We start from the raw sequence: 18,012 nt of genomic DNA, 5'->3' as shown, positions 1-18,012 counted from the left end.
GATGAATGGTGAAGGGTTGAGTACCTCAAATCTGACTCTGGCACGTTTTGCAGTGCTGCATACAAACAGAAGACAAGAGCTTGGTAGACTAGTGCAGAGTTTTGTAGACGTCTGTGATCCTCGTGCCTTGAAATTTAATGTAGATAGCAAGAAGGTGATGGTTGTTGAGAGAGAAAGTGATTGGCAATGTAATGTTACAGTGAATGGAGAAAGACTTGAACTGGTGAGAGTTTGAGTACCTGCATGCAATGAGAGAAAAGAGACATAAATGTGCAGAAGTGGTAAGTAAGAATGGCACAGGGATGGAATGTGGCTGGTGATATGAAGGCCTTGACAAGAAGAACAGGTCTGAGAGCGGTGGCTGCAAGAATCTTGCATGAAGGAGTTTTAGTTCCTAGTCTAACAAAAGGTGTGAAACTATTGTGTGGCAAAAACTCACAAATAAAGAGTAAGAACAGTGGAGATGGGGCTGTCAAAAAATGTGAGCAAAGTGAGGAAATTGGATAGGATAAAAGAATAATTTGATTCATGAAAGGTCGGGAGCAAAAAGGTCTGCGGACACTAGCTTCAAAGAGAGTGTGCTTAAATAGTATTGGTAAGGTATGTAATACTGTGCTGAAAACGGTATATCTGAGTAAGCGTGAAGGTGGGAGGAGGCGCGGTGGGCCAAGAAGAAGGTTTATAAATATGGCACTTGAATGTGCGAGAAAGTCATGAAACCTGATAAGGCTAGGAAACTGCCAAGGGAACGAGCTGGCTGGATGAATTTTGTATGGTGGAATGTATGACAATGGTGTGTTACCCCGTTTTACCTTGACAGTCATCGGGTTGACTCTGTCGGCTAGATAAATATGAAGCTACCTGTGAACCTGTGTATTATAAGGTAAAGCCAATATTCCGGGGGCTTTACATGGTGAATAAATGGTGATAAAAATGCTTGTGTGACCCGTTCCATTCGGTAAAACTCAAGAAGAGAAGGAAATTGCAGTAAGCCAGTTGGCTTTTGCTAGGCAGTTCCCACAAAAGTGGCTAAACTACTACAGTAAGACAAGGATAGCAAAGAAGAAAGCTCTCCTCCACCCACCAAACCCTCCAGTCGAAACAGGCAGGAAAACGTCAGGAGGAACACCATGCAGTATAGGGAAACTGGAGTGGACATTTTATAGGAGAGTGTGAAAGGTGAAAAGAGACCATAGTAGTGAAACCTGAGGAGGAAAAAGAATGAACTGGTGCCGGCTATTAGGAGATTTGTTTTATATCCAACCCATACTTCTATGTTTATCTAGCCAATGAGTGAAACTCTCAATGGAAGGAGCAGCAACTATATCACTAGGCAGCTTATTCCATCTGTCCATTACTCTATACCCAAAACAGTTTCTACTTATTTTCTTACTAAAACGGAATTTATCTAGTTTGACTCCAATGCTTCTAGTTCTGTCGTGTATGCTCGCTTTAAATACTTTGCTAATATATCCCTTATTTATTCCTTTCATCTAATTAATCACCTCAGTTAAGCCTCCTCTACCTCTACACATTTCAGTCTTCGTCATATGGAAGTTTCTGAACATCATGTTAGTTTCTTCACTTTTCTCTGTACATTTTCTAACGAATTTATATCCATTCTACAGTACGGACACCAAAACTGCACTCCACACTCTAAATGTGACTTTCTTAAAGCTACATAAAGTTGCAGTATCCTTTTAGATGTCCTGTTGCTCACAGATCTACACCCTATTTGCTTTATTTCTCACATTAATACACTGTTTCTTTAGTTTGACGGCTTTACTAACCATGACTCATAGATCTCTCCTGTATTCCAGCACAGTAATTACTTTACTAAGTTGTACCAAATATCTACGATGATCTTGCCCACGTTTAGTACTTTAGTTTTTCCTCATTAAATTCCATTGGCCAGTCTTTGACCATTGTACAATATATTGAGGTTCTTTTGTAGGCTAACACAGTCGTCAGTTGAGTTAATGATACGCTCTAGTTTTGTGTCATCGGCCAATTTGCTAATACTTCTAGTGACTCCTAAGTCTAGATCATTTATATATGTAATAAGGGACCGAGTACTGATCGAATTGGTGCACCGCTACTCACTAATCCCCAACCCAGCTTAATGCCATTTAATAAAACTCTCTGCTTTCGTCCTTCAGCCAGGATTCTATCCATTTTAAGATGTTGCCGTCAATACCGTGTACTCGAACCTTCCTAACTAATCTTTCGTGCGGGACCAACTCAAAAGCTTTACTAAAGTCCACATAAACATTATCGTAAGCTTTATCGCTATCTGCCGCCTCATACACCTCCAAGAAGAATGATAACAAGTTTCTGAGGCAGGGTCGTCCTTGTCTGAATCCGTGTTGATTTTCATTCATGAGATTAAATCTGTCTATGTGTTCTCTGATTGAAATTACCATCCCCAAGGAGGTTATGTTTTACTCCGCGTTGATTTGTTTGTCTGTCTGTTAGCAGGATTACTCAAAAAGTTATGAAAGGATTTTGATGAAATTTTGTGAAAAAGTGGGCCATGGGCCAAGGAAGAAATGATTAAATTTGGTGGCGGATCTCGATCCGGATCCGGAGCATTCCGCACAGAATCTCCAAAAGTTCTCAATGAATTTCAATGAAATTTTGTTGAAAGGTGGGCCATGCACCAAAAAAGAATTTATTAAATTGGGGGGTGGATCCGGATCCGGATCCTTTTTAATGGGAATGTCATTGGCGGAGGCATGCGCTGTCTAAGTGCTTTCCAGCAGGGTTGGAGCAATTACACTTCAAAAATTTAATTACATATGAAGTTACAATTACTTTCTTTGTTTTTAAATTACAATTATAATTACAAATACATTTGGGAATAGCAGTTACATTACAGTAACAATTACTACAAAACAAAATCAGTTATAATTACAATTATAATTATAAATTCCCGATTTTGGAAAGAAAAATCGTTATTGTTAAGAAAGATACAAGTTTGGCACTGTAAGGTTTGACACAAAGTAATTTGAAAACAAAAATCAAGATTTCATTATGTACAAGTTGCAGACATTAACTAAAGAGTCTGTGGTTTCTCAAACAGTTCACTTTTGCACTTAATTTATAACGCTGAACGGAAAGAAGTGACACCAAGCTGAGATCCGTTCACAGTGAAATAATTTCCTACAATGCTGAAAACTCACTCTGATGGAGCAGATGTAGCACTACACCCAATTACCTCTCTTGCAAGGTTCTTCACTGGATGCAAAGCTTGTGACACTTCTTTCCAGTACAGAACTGGATCACTGGAAAATGGCAGAATTCCTTCCTCTACATATTCCTTCAATAAAAGACTCACTGACAATGTGCTTCCCGCTGATCCCCGTTGATTTTGGAGCTTTGATGAACATTTTGGTATAAAAGAGAACAGTCTGGGTCTTTTTTATTCAGGCAATCCTTCTGCTAGATTATCCCTGTCACTCTTTATCCATTGTTGACTCCTCGTGAACCACGTCCAATTTTTCAAGCATTTTCTTGACATAAGCCAGCACTTGCTCCTTCTGCTCTTGTAGTGAAAGCCAGTCCAGTTTGAACCTAAGATCTAAAAAAGCCGCCACTTGAACATCTCTCATTTCCAAGTGAGGATCCAGTCTTTTCTTCACAGAGTCCAGTAGCACTTTAGCCAGTTGTTCACAGTCCTGTAATTTGGTATTATGAATTAGGTTCTCCAGTGAGTGTTTATGTCCCTGAATCACTGGTCCAATAGCAGTTATGGTCATCTTCTGTCCCTATACAACTTCCAAGGCCTTGTGAAAATGTTCGAGGACAATCACAAGCTCCTTTAAGGCAGAAATCTCCACTGGCATGACTTTCTTACTCCTCTGCCCTCTCTGGGACAGAAGATCAATTGCATTATTCACCCCTACGGGGTTCTTGAATATAGATTTCACCATTTTCGGCTGTGAATTCTATCTTGTCACATTTTATCTGGAGAATAATCCCTTTAAAACGAAGGTACGGGAGCAGCCAGTGTTGATTTCCTCATTGAGTTGATTAAGGATGGAATTTTCTGAAGCGTTGATGAGCGCAGTGAACTTTTTACATTTGGGTGAGTAAACCCACATCTCACACACGGTTGCTGAGTATGTGCTAAACATCCCATTCTTTTAGGAAGGTAAGTCAGAACATCGAAGCAAATATCCTCATCAGTGATGTTGGGGTCGCATGGATTTCCAGCCCTCTCTTCTTCATGATCTATGTAGAAACTGGGCAAGGAAATGCATTATCAGTTACAACTTTCTTTACTTTCTCTTGAATACTGAACTGATTGACAGTTTCCTCATAGGCAGATGCAGTGTTAAATGCTGTGTGTCAGCCTTCTGAATTATCACAACCAAGGACACGAAACTTCAGTTCCCAGTCTCTGTTAACATAGTTCACTGATGGGAAGTGTGTGTGTGTGTGTGTGTGTGTGTGTGTGTGTGTGTGTGTGTGTGTGTGTGTGTGTGTGTGTGTGTGTGTGTGTGTGTGTGTGTGTGTGTGTGTGTGTGTGTGAGCCGTGAGGAATGTGTCTAGGAGAGAATGTGAACAAGTGTGTCAAGCCTTCTCTCTCTGCGCCCTTTTTATTTAGTCCAGCCTCTCCCAGGCAACCTGAGTGGAATTCTCTGGTGATGCTGGCATCGGTGACTGGTAAAATCTAGGGATTAGGGAGGAGCAAGGGCTCTAGACCATATCCCTCTTCCACCACGAGATCCTGGGCCTCGGCATTTCCGATAGAAGGGGGACAACCAGCTGGACAGGTGTTCGGGACAAAGTCAGTAGGACTGTCAAAACGCGGCTTCGGTGGGTTAATCCTGGGGCATCTTAATCCCATAGGGACAGCTTGGTACAGGGTTACCTTACCAATACCACTTTCCTTCCCTTTCACAATTACGATTGTTACAATTAACTTATCAATTAATTAATTACAATTACTTCTATTGTATTTTCAGTTACAGTTATAATTACAATTACTATACTTCTGTAATTGATTAAATTTCAATTAAATTATAATTACAGTTACTCCAATCCTGCTTTCCAGTTTTATTTGCTGAAATTCACTCTAGAATTTTTCCTACTACTGATCTTATACTTACTGGACGATTATTTGACGCAAATGATTTATCACTTTTTTTTTTTTTTTTAATGAATACTATGTTGTATTCCACGCATCTGGAACTTCTCCTGAACTAATAGATATAATTAATAACGTAAGTGGCTGACATAATTCTTTCTTGGTTACCCTTTTAATTTTTGATATATACGGTATATCGCCCGGACCTGCGATTCTTTAGGCTTTTAGCTTATTATTTTTTTTCTCAATACTTCTTCCTAAATAATGGGCATTTAACTAAGAATGTTATTCATATTACAATCCTGAATAACTGTTGCTTGAGGGATCAGGTCTAAATTTTCCTTGGTAAATATTGATACGAAGTAATTATTTAGGACAGGACACATGTCGTTATTGTCGCGGTAATGTTACCTGATTCTGTTCTAAGAGATCCTGTCCTATCTTTATTTTTGTACGATAAAGCTGATAAAATCCATTGGGGTTTTCTTTCGATTCTCGAGCAGCCTTAAATTCATAATCTCACTCTTCTTTCTGTATCTCCCTCTTTATTCTCCTATTCAAAATCTCTCACCTGTTACGGAAGTGTTCCTGTCCTGTTTATATTTTCTAAATATTCCTCTTGTTTGTCCTGTGAGAAATTTAAATCTGTTTTTTAACCATTTCGGCCCTGAATTAGTTTTAAAAGCTTTTGAAGGGATATATCTGTCCCGGCCCCTGTTTATTATTTTAACTAAAATCATCATGTTTTTCACTGATCGATCGGCCACATGGTACACCTGCTCTGAATTAATCTCCGTGACCTGGGTTACATTCCTACCTATATCCCTTCCCTCATCTATGACCTGAGCCTTCCCCCGTGAGAGCAGTGACCTGACGCACCCTCCCACCTAAATCCTGTCCCACACCTATGACCTGAGCTTCTCCAGTGACCTGATTCTCTCTAAAGTAACGAGTCTCTACATGGAATACTGTTCTGAAATAAGCTCTTGATGCATCAAAATTCCTTAGACGAAAATTAGGGACACTCTATCGGTTTCAGTACAGCAATCATTCCAACTAAATTCGAACATAATTTCTTCATGGTGAATTTTCCCAAGTCGTCCGTCAAATTCTATACCATCAATAATGTTTTTTTTCTATTAAATAAAGGCAGATTTAATATATCATCACCTCTAGTGGGCTCCCTGATATACTGATAAAGGACACTACCCTAAACTTGTTCTAGAAATTCGTATGATTTTGCATCCCCTCTCAGATTCTGCCAATCTATCCTTGACCTGTTAAAATCCCCCGTGATAATTACTGAGCTGGACTGTGCTGCCTTCTCCATCTCCTTCCAAAGGTATCAGGTATCTACTGTCTTCAGTGTTTAATTTTGTAGATCCATGTATAATTCCTAAGACTAATAACTCCTTGCAGTTACTAATTTCAACCTAAACACTTTCAGCATCCAGACTGACTTTCGTATTTGCTTTATTTTAACAATTTAAAGAACCTTTTATGTAAATGGCTACCCAGCCCTCCTTTCTTCCCAAGCGGTTAGGCTGAAAACTATAATACCCCTGGATCTGGTATTCCTCCAAAAATTGGAGAGTCTGTATTCATCCACGTTTCACTAATAACGGCAATATGTATTTTCTCCGTACCAGTGATAGCCTTTAGTTGGTCCATTTTGCTAGGTAAGCCTCTGCTGTTGGTATAATACTCTTGTAAATTATTACAAACACTTTAGTTATTATAATACGTTCAGAAGTACTTCTTTCGTCTGCTCGAGTGGATGTCACTACAATAATAGCTGTATTTTCCTTCTTGTTTTTGCATATTGGTTAGATCTATCTAAACCTGATGTTGATTTGCATCTGTCTAAAACTGATGTTAAAGATCCCTAAGTGAATTTACTATCTCTGGCTATGCATCTATCATTTAATTCAGAAAAAATCCCCCAACTCCCCATCTACAGACGAAGCTAATATAGAAACCCTCTGCCTACCAAGATGTATCCCAACCCTGCTTTACATAGCATTACGTCCGTGGAACCTGTCCCAGTTGTCGATCAATGGTATTGGATAGTCCTTGCAATACTTGTCCAGGCGACAATTAAGTCCTAATGCTCTGGACATCCACTCCCCACTAACTTGTCTTCTCGGGAGAACTCCAAGAACAGCTGGGCTCTCATCCCTTCTTCCAACTTCATCTAACATTTCTTTATACTACACTGGGACTTTATTTTCTATTATTTTTGTTAATAACTGGGAAACAGTTATTCTGCTAATATAACTACTTTCCCTACTATCACTTTTCAACCGTCTGTCATCGTTTGTTCTCTCCTCACCATCGCCTGCTTTTTTTGAGGAGCCGCAGTGGCGGGTACCTACATTAGCGATTAAACTTTTCTTCTTATTTTTGCATGTTTCGATGCATCTCTCCAAACCTGAGGGTAATGATCCGTGAATGGAGTTGTTAATTCCTGTATATCTTACTCTCAACCTCGAAAAAAAAGAAATCTAATTCCCTGTCTATCGTACATCTAAAACAGTAACTCCCTGTCTACTAAGATGAGTCTTATCCCAGCTATATAAAGCACTCTGTCCATAAAATTGGTCTCAGCTGTCTATGAAAGGTGTTGCATTAGCCCTGCAGTACCTTTCAAGACGGCAGTTAAAACCTGTCCCCCTGCTCAGCCATTCCTTCCCAACCCCCCTCCTAGGCAAAACACGGAGTGCTACAGGGGTCCTTCCCCTCTCCCTGACCTCCAACACTGCCCAGTACAGCTGCCACAGTGCCTCACTCCTACTCTTACCATTACCGTTGCCTCCTGCACTAAGGAACACAGTGGGTTTATCCCCACTATTCGTCACGATAGTTCAGTTTTTCCCAACACATTACCCATCCTGAATCCCGGAAGACAAAGATGTTTTCTGAGAGAAGCACAGAGTCCTCTGTCTATATATCTTGCCTGAGAGTCTCCAACTAGAACACCATTTTTCTTACCTTAGCTCCATCCCCCTGGAAAAGGAGGGGTAGGGAAGAAACTTCCCCAGTATCCCTGCTTGTCGTAAGAGGCAATTAAAACGGGACATTTTATCTCCAGCCTTTTTCTTCATACCGTTCTCTTCTGCTCTTCTGTCCTACTGCTCTTCTTGATGTTTCCGTGTTTCTTCTGGCCATTATTTTCCCTCTACTCCCACAGTGCCATATAACCATATTATGGCTTGGTGCTAAGTCTTCATTACTCTTTCCTTTCATGTAGCCCCAGTGGCCGGTCGGATTGTCTTCCACCACCCAGACTGCCACTTGACCCCACACATTCCATTTCACTCTTATCCTCACCCTTGTATTCGTCACGCACAGCGTTCAATACAGTTTGACACCTCACACTCGCTTGCTTTTTAAGAGTGAATTTACTTGCACCCTTATTCACAAGCTTTCATCCTTCAGCCTTCCTCACATCTTTTGCCTCAAGCAACTCTTCTACCAACTGTCTCAGCTCCGACTTCTCTTTCCTGAGAGTTTGTATCTCCTGTTTTAAGAAATTCTTCCATTAAATCAAGGTAGCTTTTCTCAAAACTAGGAGGAGTAGGAGAAGGAGGAGGAGGAGAATACAACACCTGCATCGTACAAATAGTCCAAGGGCCAAATATTTAACTTTAACATGTAACCTTAACTCTGACCTATTGCTCTCAAAATCAAATCCGTTCTTCTTTGCGTTACCCTCCACCCTTCCACCAAGTTTCGTTTAAATTGGATGGAAACTATTTAAGCTAACCTTGTTCTGTGACCTTTATCTCTGAATGAGTGTTCTTAAATTCGAATCACTTTGTCCTTGCATTACCCTCAACCCCTCTACCAAGTTTGATCTAAATCATATCAAAGCAGCTTGCACGTGACCTTAAAAATTAATATGACCTTGGTTTATTACTATGAGCACTTAATGTTTTCAAACTCGAATCCCTTTGGCATTCCCATACCCTCAAGTGTTTCACTTAGTTTTGTCTAAATCGGAATAAAATTGTTTAGGCTGACCTTGCCATAGGATCTTGACTTCTCACCTTGGTCTTTGACTGGGTCCTTTTAAAGTCGAATCCCTTCGTTCTTGATAATCCTGGCATATGCCCTTGGCTTTTGACTTTGTCCTGCGACCTCTTCCCTTGAGTGATTATTCGCAAACTAGAATCTTTTCATTTTTGCTTTACCATGAACACATTTCCACGATTATCATAAAAAGAGTATAAAAAACTGCTTAAGTTGACAAGTTGACCTTGCCATGTGACCTGGACCTTTTATCGATTCAAAAAATAATAGGTCAACCCCTTGATCAGCCCTCAATCCTTCCACTAAGTTTAATTAAAATCAGATGAAAACTTTTTGGTTGTTTTATTCACATACAAAAAAAAAAAAAAAAATGTCAAGCTAATACTATCTCATCTTTGCCTGACACTTAACATTTCCTCTGTGGTTGGTTAAATGCAGGTCAAAGCTATTTAGGTTGACTTTCCTCTGTGATCATGAATTTTGACCTTTAACTGTGGCATTGACTTCTGTCCGATTGTTATCAAAATCAAATCCCATCATCTTTGCCATACCCTGGAATATGCAACAAAGTTTGACCTTAGTCAGGTTAAATCTGCTGAAACTGATCTCGCACTTTAACCTCAATCCTTGACTTGTTCTAAAAAAAAAAAAAAAAAAAAAACAGGTTAACTTCTTATGTAATCCCCAACTCTTCCATGAAATCTGACTCAGATCGAATCAAAACTACTTTAGTTACATTGTTCATATCCAAACACATGACTTAATCTTTGATTCCTCCTTGTGACCTTGACCTCTAATTAACTGGTCTCACGATCCAACACCTTTATTCTTGCGTAACTCTCAATTTTTCCTACCAAAGCTGGCTTAAGTAAGATAGAAATAGTTTAACTTGATCTTGCTAGGTACTTTGTCCTTGCCATATGTCGTTCACTGTTAACCTATCGTTCTCAAAAACAATTAGTCAGCTCCAAGTCTGTCCCTCTACTCCTCCACCAATTTGGTTAAAATAAGATAAAAACTAATAGAAGTCTTTGGTTCGCACACACACACACACGCACGCACACACACACACACACACACACACACACACACACACACACACACACACACACACACACACACATAGGTCATTCAAACGATAATACCTTTTCTGTTTTGATGTGAACGAGTGTCATCATCATCATCATCACTCCAGCATCATTTTCTCATCAAGGGATGAAATGAGGAAGGGTACAGATACCAGAATAGAGAAAGCTCGAAAGAGGAAAAACTAACACAAGTTCACGAAGCATTCTTGCAGCCTCCACACTCGGATCTCTGTTTAGTATCAAAGCTTTCGTAGCTCCATCCACTTTCCTTCCCTATGCCTACTTCACACATTTATCCCTGTTATGTTACTCCATCGAGGTGGTAAAACTCCCTCATGAATTCAATTCCTCCATTCAGCAGTACACACCAAGGCTTATCCTTCTTTCTCAGCAGCCATCAGTTTAAACTTTACATTTAATATAAAACACGACGCTGACATGTATCCATAAAACTGTGCACCAGTCTCCAAAACTCTTGCTCACTGTTAACAAGACAACAGCTTCATCTACATACATCAAATTTGAGATGCTAGACCTTCACCATTCATTACCGTCCCCATCCCTCTCTTCGCAGCTGCCGATTCTCTCTCTCTCTCTCTCTCTCTCTCTCTCTCTCTCTCTCTAACTCTCTCTCTCTCTCTCTCTCTCTCTCTCTCTCTCACTCTAAAGATAGATAGATTGACCGATTGGTTGATTGACTGAATAACATATGGACGCCAAATATCCGTGCCTTCCTCCAACATTGATAGTGAACCACTCATTTAGATATCCACCCACTCTTATGTATGCTCCACAGCTTTCCATACACCCCGTGCTGTACATACAGTTTTATGACCTTTCATAATCCTTCTCTATTTACTTTCTCAAATGTTTTTCCCACATCCAAAAAGCTATAAATACCTTACGGTTCTCTTCGCATACTCCCTCAATATAATATTAATCATCATCATCCAGATTTCGTTTGCTACATAAGGATAGGATGAGGTTCTGAAGTTAAGCCAGCTAGTACAAATAGAATGTGGGGGAACGTTAATCCCTACCTTCTCCCCTCCCCCCTTTTTTTATTACCTCGGCCCATAGGAAATACAGGGTTATAAGGCTGCCATCCAGCGCTGTAAATAGTTTCCCGGGTTCCAGGAAGCCATTTGGCTTAACCCTGATTTTAGTGTCACCAGTGGTTTCCTAACAGGGCCATGTCACCATGGGGTGCTATGGTGTACTTCTCAGGAAGGCCATGGCATGTTCTTAAGTACCGAATGTCACAGGTGACAGAATTTCACAAGCATTTGCCCGAGTCAACATTTGTGAGGAATCCTTTTCCAATCAATCTTGTCGTGTAAGATAAAAATTGCAGACAAATTTGAAACGGCTAATTTGACAATGGCACTTCTGGAGAGAGAACTTGTCGAAGGTTTAGGTGAGAATACATTGCTACTCTATTAACAGATCGATTTTGTAAGTCCTTCTACGGTTCATATATATCTGTCTCTGTGATGCAGAGTTTTCCTCAATGCTCAACATCAGCTACAGTTACCTAAGTGATTCCTTATTTAAGATGGCTTTTACTACACACTTACTCTGACTCAACCATTGATATCCAGATTAATACCAAAAAATAGTGTCAACTTTACCGCCGAGTTTTTGTGAATATTCTTTTTCATGCATGGACAGCGTCCTTAGATTTAATTACTCTAGGCGTTTCACTGTCTTATCCAACGTATTCATCCGAGCAACGTTGTGCTTTTGCTTCTTTGAAGGAAGATATAACTGGGGCCACGGAGGTTGCCCTGTCTTACCTGAGCATACATAGCATGGACGGCTTTGGTAGTCGCAGGTGGGCACTCACCCGTGCAGTGAGTGGATGAAGGGCGACCCCGCCTACAACAACAACTACAACTACAAAAACAACAACTACAAGTACAACAACTAACAACTATAACTACAACTACAACTACAACTACAACAACTACAATTACAACTACAACAATTACAACTACAACAACAACTACAAGTACAACAACTACAACTACAACAACAATTACAACTACAACAACTGCAACAGCTACAACAACTACAACTACAACAACAACTACAACTACAACAACTACAACATCAGGTACAACAACTACAACTACAACAACTACAACAACAACTACTACAACTACAACAGCTACAACAACATCAGCAACTACAACAACTAAAACTAACACAACAACAACGACTACAGCAACAACAAACAACTACTACCACAGCAGCAACTGCAACAACTACAACTACAACTACTACAAAAACAACTACAACAACTAAAACAACTACAACTACAACAACTACAACTAAAACAACTACTACAACTAAAACAACTACAACAAATACAACTACAACAAATACAACTATAACAACTACAACAACAACTATAACAACTACAACAACGACTATAACAACAACTACAAGAACAACTATAACAAGAACTACAACAACCTAAACAACAACAACAACAACAACTACAACAACTAAACCAACAACAGCTACAACTACAACTACTACAACAACTACAACTACAGCAACAACAGCTACTGCAACAACAACAACTACAACAGCTACTACTACAACAACAACTACTACAACAACTAAAACAACTACAAGTACAACAACAACTGAAAAAAATAAAACTACAACACCAACTACAACTACAACTTCAACAATAACTACAACAACAACAACTACAACAACAACTACAAAAACAACTACAGCAACTACAACAACTACAACAATAACAACTACAACAACCACAACAACTACAGCAATTACTATAACAGCAACTACAAAAATAACTACAACAACATCAAGAAGAAGAAGATTAAGATGTTAATGATGATGATGATGATGTACACACTCGTACTTTGTACCATCCTTCCTAGGTCATCCGAAATGCAGTACCTGTCACACCCACACAACACATCAGCCACACGTGTTCTGTTTTCCCCTTTTCCTTTATGTAGCTCATTTAATATTAATTGCCAATCGCATCAAATCAGGGAGCACACAGAGAGATATCCCTCTCTCTCTCTCTAAATTGGACTAATTGCAGTACCCATGTTTGCCATCACTCTCGGTATAAAGGCAGTCTCGAAATGTAAACATGAGCGGCCATTTCTGCTCTCGGCCCTGAGCACATAGCTACAGAATAGCCCTTTTGAAATATGTCATTAGGTGATGTAATTGCCTTTACCATATTCGTCATCATTTCTGACATTAAAATAAAACAATGCTGAAGGTGAAAACATGGTAAAATATCACGTGACTTCACTAAGTGAAAGTGAGTACTTTAATCATAAACATAATCACTCGTAAAAATTTTAAGTCACACTGTAAACTAGTTTATTTGTCTTTGTTACTGAGTACCGTGTTCCCTATTGAACTTAATATCTTATTGTATACTTCGAACTATCAGATGATTTTATCACTTTAGAAGAGTTCCTTGCAGAGAAAAGGTCATGAAGGCAATGTCTAATCCTTCTAGGTCGATAATCCACTGTAAACTGGATAGCACCGTTTCGAGATAATAACATAGCACAAAACGCGTCATGAGACTATTGGTTAATACAATGAGAAGTGTTGTATTAAATATTCTGTCGAACACCAGGCGATTTTACTTATCCTAGGAAAACCCTCACCATTCGAAAGGTCAGAGGCATGAACGTTATGTACCTGCCTTAACTGAAATTAAATACGTAGAAAATACATGACTTCCCCATATTAATTATTATTTGATCTCTAATATAATCGAAATTTACGGTACATTCTTCAAGGCGATACTAAGTAAGGAGTAAATGAGAGAACACCTCGTGCCAGCATGAAAGAACTTCCGCATTTGAAAAGCTTAATGGCTACATAACTGTGCGAAAATCATTAATAGTGAAAGTTCCAGTCATATAAACATCTATCTGCCTCTTCCGAATTAACAACCACCTGTAACCCTCTCTTTATGACAGATCTCTCTTAAACCGGTTAAATCTTCTAGCGACAGCAAAAAAAAAAAAAAAAAAAAAAAAAAATTTAGTCGTGTTCAAAGGATAAAAATCTGCCTGTTCAAGAGAATCACAAATAAGGAAAGCCACTCTCAGTATGTCATTTTATCACATATTGGAATTATTCAGAGCAAAGTTTTATTTTGCGCATTATATATCTCTTTATTTATCTATTAAAATTTATAGAATCTAGGGAATGTCTGCCGGCAAAAGCTGTCACTTGAAGAAGAAAAAAAAGCTTACTGTTTTTAGACCAAAACGAGATCCATTCATTTTAAAATGCTCGGACACCTTGCTTTAAAAATGTTACGGGTAATAAGCAGAGAGAAATTCAGGCTGAGGAAAACTGTTCTTGAGTTGACAGATGTGTGCATGAAGTACTGAGAATGCCGGACAGCTCTTGGAAACAAAATATTAATATATTCTGCCGCTTTTCACCAGAGTCACTGGTAAAGTCGAGACCAGTTTACAATCGTCTCCATTTTAAATCAGGAGATACTAAAAATAAATTGCCCCTTTTCCCTTTCTCTCTCAAAATTTTTTATAAAATATATAATCTTATGCCAACGGCCATACCACGTTGAGTACACCGCTTCCCATCCAATCAGCGAAGTTAAGCAACGTTGGGTCTGGTTAGTACTTGGATGGGTGACCGCCTGGGAACATCAGATGCTGTTGGCATCCCTACGTGTCAAGTGGGGTTGGTGGAGGATTAGTGCCCCTCCCTGTAAAACAGTTAACTCTAAGCCCTTGGCCACCCCGATTGGGATACATGGCGTCTGGCAATGAATGAATGAATAATCTTATAAAGAGTCACTGAAATTCCAAATTCCTTCCTGGTTACATTAACGTCCTCAACTAAGTCCTTTATTCACCTTATCAAATGGCCACCTTCTTAGAACTGTGGGCAAAACAGTAAAAATCTGTGGCACGCCTGGCCCCGTATGTCCCTATCAGAACAGTATATATATATATATATATATATATATACGCAAGTGCTCGTGGGCCCTTCGGGCCCCTCGCATTTGCTCCTGCGGAGGGTTTTCGCTTTTATGTATTGTTCTAGTGAAACGTTGTCACTTGGATTTTATGCAGTTAACCAATTGATCGTGTTATTTGCAGCCTCGGGAATGGAACCCAAGTTGTCCGAACGCAAGTCCGAAGAACACACACAGACACACGGCTACTGCTACAGTTTATTTTAGTTCTACCTCTGGGCAAAAAATTCTACAGGGATCCTATTCCGGGCTCCGGAAGCAGTGTTTTTGTGTCAAAATGTGATCGCTCATTATAGTAAAAGTTTTTCAATCGTGATGGGACCAAGTTTTTTCACAGCGATTTTTTTGTGATATTTGTGCTAATTTTAGTGCGATTTGAATGTGTAGTCTCGGCTGCCCAAAATACACACACACACACACACACACACACACACACACACACGGCTTGTTCGACAGTATATATATATATATATATATATATATATATATATATATATATATATATATATATATATATATATATATATATGTGTGTGTGTGTGTGTGATTCAACAATCATTTCATAGCTTTATGGAAAATTCAACACTGGGTCATCATTTCACCGAGTGTCGCGATTTGTATGAACTTCCCCTTCAATATACGGGCGAACACGATACAGATAAAACATCACTCCTCCCATGACCTGGAAATAAAGGCCCCGTCTTGTGCCTTGCAAAGTTACGACCCGGGCAACGATTTACGATCTTTGTTTTATCATGTTTGCACACAGTTGCCAGGGAGCCGAATACTGTTTACACTCCCGCTTGCCCGCCCCTACGGATCAGATAAGACGTAGTACATAAGGCACTTATTTCCGTGCAAAGCTTGGGGTATATTGGACCTTATAGCTTCTCTGTCTCGCCCACTGGAACTTACAACCGGGCCAGCTTTGAGCACACGTCTGGCTTATATGCATACGAGAGACTAGGGCACAAAGCATACTGGACCATACACCCCTTAACGTGACGGTCATACTGAAACTACATTACAACCCCGTGAGCCTTGTGCATATGAGACCCTTATCAGCAAAGTCTTACACCTTATGAGATACTGGAACATAAGGCATAAATGGACGTTACACCGGTCATATTGGAACTTCACTGCATCTCCTTGAGCATGTGGGTGCTACAGTTCAGTAAGATCCTGAAACATTATTTGGGCCTAAAGCATGGGGCATACTTGTATTAGGGACTCTTGATTCATGAGCATAATATCACGGTCAAATTAGCACTCTTGATCATGGAGGAAACGTTAAACAAATTGCCATAGTGAAACTTGGAACACTGGAAGCATTTGTATCATATGAAGCATTTGTTTCTCGGTGTTCCCTGAAAAATATTGAAAGTTTATAACTTGATGAAGGAGAATGAGGTTGCTTTATCTGAACGTGGAACTTCAGGCAAAGGATATCTTACAATTAATCAGATTTTGAGGCATGCAAAGATCCTAATGTCGCTCTGACTGATGGTGAAAGATTTGACGGCATAGCTACCTTTACGACTATATAAGGCCCTTAATACTAGGTAAGTCTTGGAGAAGACGATAACCCCTGTACTGCTTGAATATTAATGATGGAATAACCTTTGCAGGATATGAACCATGAAGGGTCTTGACATGCGTGAACTGTTTAATCCACTGCGTAATCCGATGGTATTTTGCCTACTTTTGTATTTTCCTCTTCATGCTCCGGATTCCCATCTAAAACAGTGAGAATCAGGGGTAGGATGATGTTGGTGAACGTGATGGTTAGAAATTGTACCTTGGAGCATTCATGAACTACATAAGCTATTGAACGATGAATGATATCGAGCAGTACAAGAGGAAGGGCAACTTAGAATGTGGCGAGGAAGAGATGAGTCCTGATTCTGAGGTATGAAGGCACGTATTAGGTATGAGGTAAGGACAGGCTTTATCCTAATATATATATAAATATATATATATATATATATATATATATATATATATATATATATATATATATATATATATATATATATATATATATATATATATATATATATATATCCCAGATCTTGTGCATATGCGAGCTCCCACAACTCCTTTCCTGTGATACTTTCACTCAAGACACCCAAGCACCGTTATAAGGGGAAATTGGTTCAAAGCTAATCTCTGATGCAACGTCATCGTCTTCCACCCAAACTACTCTGTATCTCCATTGAGAGTGACCACTGTAGTCTTGGCACCGTTATGCATATTTTACATACTCTTATCCATCGCTCTGCAACGCCCTTCTTTCACAATGCCCATACTCGTACACTTCCCGTGCATTTTGCCATAGGCTTTCTCCAAGCCCACAAAACCATAATAGATTTTCCTATTCCCCTCCAATCTATTTTTTTTTTCCTGTAATTGTCTCACTGTTGTCATGGCACTCACTGCCCGAACTGCATATTATCGACCTTAACCTTCCTTCTCAACCTCTCGTTCACAACTTCTAATATCTTCGGCATAAGTTCCCCAGTCTAATACCTCTATAATTCCCACACTCCAGCACGTCACGTTTTACTTGTATGTCGGTACATTCCAACTCCATTTCTTCTCTGATATCTTCTTCCTCCACACTGCATTCCTAAGCTCCATGATCCAGTTTTCACCTTCAGAGCCCAGGAACCTTACCATCCCCACTACACATCTGAAAGTCCTGCTGCTCTCCCATTCATCTTTTCAAAAGCTCTCTGAACCTGGTATGGATATTTTTTGATGACACCACAGAA

General features: G+C 39.5%; 1 protein-coding gene and 1 non-coding gene across 2 annotated transcripts in view; both read left to right on the top strand.

Moving 5' to 3' along the window:
* Positions 1-18,012, top strand: part of LOC145414614 (kin of IRRE-like protein 1) — a 1,118,604-nt gene that overhangs the window by 1,089,189 nt on the left and 11,403 nt on the right. The gene's annotated exons all lie outside the window — the stretch shown is intronic.
* LOC145414782 (5S ribosomal RNA) lies at positions 14,803-14,921 on the top strand. The gene has a single exon (XR_013899936.1). It is a non-coding gene; the product is annotated as a 5S ribosomal RNA (ribosomal RNA).

The sequence above is a fragment of the Coenobita brevimanus genome, chromosome 100 (assembly GCF_032717465.1).
Source record: "Coenobita brevimanus isolate Jiangsu-jjx chromosome 100, ASM3271746v2, whole genome shotgun sequence".
NCBI classification, from domain to species: Eukaryota; Metazoa; Arthropoda; class Malacostraca; order Decapoda; family Coenobitidae; genus Coenobita; species Coenobita brevimanus.
This window is presented reverse-complemented; position numbering and strand designations above follow the sequence as displayed.